The following is a 3,249-nucleotide window of genomic DNA, read 5'->3' on the forward strand; positions in this document are numbered from 1 at the left end:
ATCTTGATCCTGAAGACGCAGCTAATCTCTACTCAAGTCTTCACGTATTTCATACTAACGATCACACAAACCTAGTTGATCTCGAAGTTTCTGGCAAGATTTGTGATTCTCCAGTGAAATTGCCGATCAACTTGGGTACTTAGGGCTGGACCAGAGCAAGAAAATGACTCTCTCATTCTCTCTCCCTCTCTCCTCTCTAATTGCTGACCTCTTCTCTTCTTTCCTTTCTCTTTTTTTCTTCTTCTTTTAATTACTCTATGTAGGCATGGAAGTTGAACTATTATGAGTATAATTACAAAAATAAAAATCTATTAGATTCCCCTAGAGTGCCACATGCCCACTTACTTGGCACATGATCAATTTAAAAGCATGCCAAGTGTTGGCTTGATCTCAATGACAAGCCATGCATGCATGGCTAGTTCCGGAGTGCAACTCGCGCGCGACTCAAAAAGCTGTACGGGTTCTGGACTCAGAAAAATATGAAACTCGCACAATACCCTAAATATATTATTCTAAGAATAACTCCATTCTTGAAATTTCAACGAAAAATCCAAAACACGGAGATTTGAAATGCCTGGCCGATTGACTTGTAAAATGTTTGTGACCCCGTCTGTGACCAATAATTACAGTTAGTGACAAATTATCATCTTACTAATATTATTTTTAACGTGAGGGCTCTCACATCCTTCCCCTCTCAAGAAATTTAGTCCTCCAAATTAACTTAACACGTACATACACAGAGAATGTAATCGGTAGCACACAAAGTACCTACAACGAACAACCTTGGGTAAAGTTTGTGCATGTCAACTTCCGAGGCTTCAAAATAGACTGGTTTCCCACCAAACTCACACAAGCGGAACTACATTTTTTTTTTCTTAACCGTTTCTCTTGCCGATTCAAGGCACAAGCAAGCCTCTCCTTGTAACTCAAATCCTCCTATAACTCTACTGGAGGTCGTCCCAACACGTGGGAGGGATCACTAATGCAACATCTTATCATGGAGAAGTGAAATACAACATGAACTTTTGCGAGTTCTAAGGTCAATGCTAAACGATAAGCAACTAGCCCAATTCTCTCTAGGATCTCAAAACGACCAACACAACATGGACTGAACTTTCTTGTCTTTCCAGATTTTAAAACTCCTTTTATAGGTGAAACCTTTAAGAAAAACACGTTCTATCTTATAAACATCCAAACATGGAATAAAAACAAATAATGATTAACTCAAGAATTCTGTACAAAACGATGTGCTACTTTCCAACCCATCTAAGAATTTTCCAATATCTGCCCATCATGATGAAATTCTTCACCATCCGCCATAGTGTGCATCAAAATGTGGTAACTGATGAATCGGCTTTGTCTCTAGCTCCGACCTGATCCTGCAAAACAAAGCAAGAGCTCAAGTCACCGGTGTGGTGGCGTGCCAACCACCCTCCAATGCCTAAGTCAGTAAAGAACTTGCTGTATGGTGAGCGAATTGAGATTCTTGGTTATAAGTTGCGTATGTGTGTGTACCTTTATGAGAGTTCTACCGTTATATTTATAGGCATCTTGATAGGAGGTTGAGTCCTCATAGGACTATATTCCGGAGATTTAGGATCGCTTTAATGGACTGCGTGGAGTCCTGCCTTAGTTGGAACTCCACGTCCACCTTGCTTTAGCATGGAATCCTTATCCATCATTAATTGTGTTTATCACTGGCATTTTATGCTTATCTTATCGACATCTTTCCTTTATCCCGTAGGATTTATGGTTTCTCAAAGTGGTATCTTTGATTGGAATAAGTATGTTCTGTGAATATTACTTATCCAGCCTTAGCTTTGTGTCAGAGCTGGTTTCTAGACCTTATGATAGCTCTGTCTGGTGGGCAGGGCTAGCATACCCTAACTTTGTTGCAAGTGATACTTTCCAGGGGTGCATAGGCGAAGCTGACTTTTACTGTCCAGGTCCGTATTTCTTGCAGTGCTGAGCTCTTTAGGTCTATCCTACTTATCAGGTACTCCCCTGTTTCCAAGCTACGGTTTTTCCCTGGAGGTAGGGAACATTGGTCAGACCTAAGTGGCGGTTACCGCTCTTTTTCCTTTTGCAGAGGGTTTTAAATATATGGGTCACTTCGTGGGACAGGTGTCGAGATCCTCACTATTCTGGTGTTTAGAGGTGGATGGTGAAGATCAAGGAGTATTCCTCGGGATTAATGCTTATCGTTTAAGCTTCTCCTTGCTTTGATTAAACCCTGTCAGAGGAGTATTTTGAATCGAATCCACTCAGGCAATTTTCTTCTTCGTCGTTCTCTTTTGTCGTCAAGTTTTAGAGCCCGTCCCCGTAGGTACGCTTCCTCTTTCTTTGCTGGTTTTTCCTCTCTTTTACGCTGGATTCTCCCTCTAGTGTAGAGATCACAGGCCCAACATGGGTCGCTCCGGGGGAGTTTATTTGCGCTAGGTTGGTTGGTTTTTCTTGTATCAATCTGCATTCCCCTATTATAGAGGATTTTGCACCTTACTCCCTTGTTCTTCAGAACAGGATTTTTCACGACCTATTTTATCTATCGGCTTCTTTGTACCCACGATTTTCTGTTGGAACCCTGATGTCGAAAGTTTTATTAACTTTTCCTCGATTCTCAACACTGAAAAGTCGACTGTGGAAGAGGAGGTCCCAATGCGTCGTAGCAGAGGTTTTAGGGCTTAGTCTGACTTGGGTCAGTTGAGTAGCTTTAGAGCATCCTCACCTCCGGTCAATCCCTCAAGGGGGTCCCATGGGCGCCCATCTTTTACAGCTTCAAATATTCCGTCGACAATTACGAACGAGGAACTAGCTGTCCTTCGAGTTTGGTATTCGATTCCCTCTTCTGTTACCCTTAGGAAGCCTTCTGAATCCGAGCGAGCCTGCTCTTTTGTTGAGAATGAAACGTGTCTCTACGTTGGGGCTCTAGAAGGAGGTCTTCGTCTGCCCTTCCCCGTCGTGGCTAGGGAAGTGTTAAGTTTTTTGGGTTTGGCACCAGGTCAGATTGTTCCCAATTCTTGGCATTTGTTGATTGGCTATGCAGCTCTTTAGGGAGCTATGTCAGATGGTCTTATTCCCCTATCCAAAGGTCCATTTCTCAATCAATTCTCCATAAAAGAAGCCCCTCGGGGAACCGGATGGTATTATTTTGCCAAGAGGCCTGGTGGAGAAGAGTGGATTACTGATCTCCCTAACGTCCATAAGAACTGGAAGGATAAATTCTTTTTTGTTAGGGGAGATGGATGGGAG

The sequence above is a fragment of the Rhododendron vialii genome, chromosome 11a (assembly GCF_030253575.1).
Source record: "Rhododendron vialii isolate Sample 1 chromosome 11a, ASM3025357v1".
Lineage (NCBI taxonomy): Eukaryota > Viridiplantae > Streptophyta > Magnoliopsida > Ericales > Ericaceae > Rhododendron > Rhododendron vialii.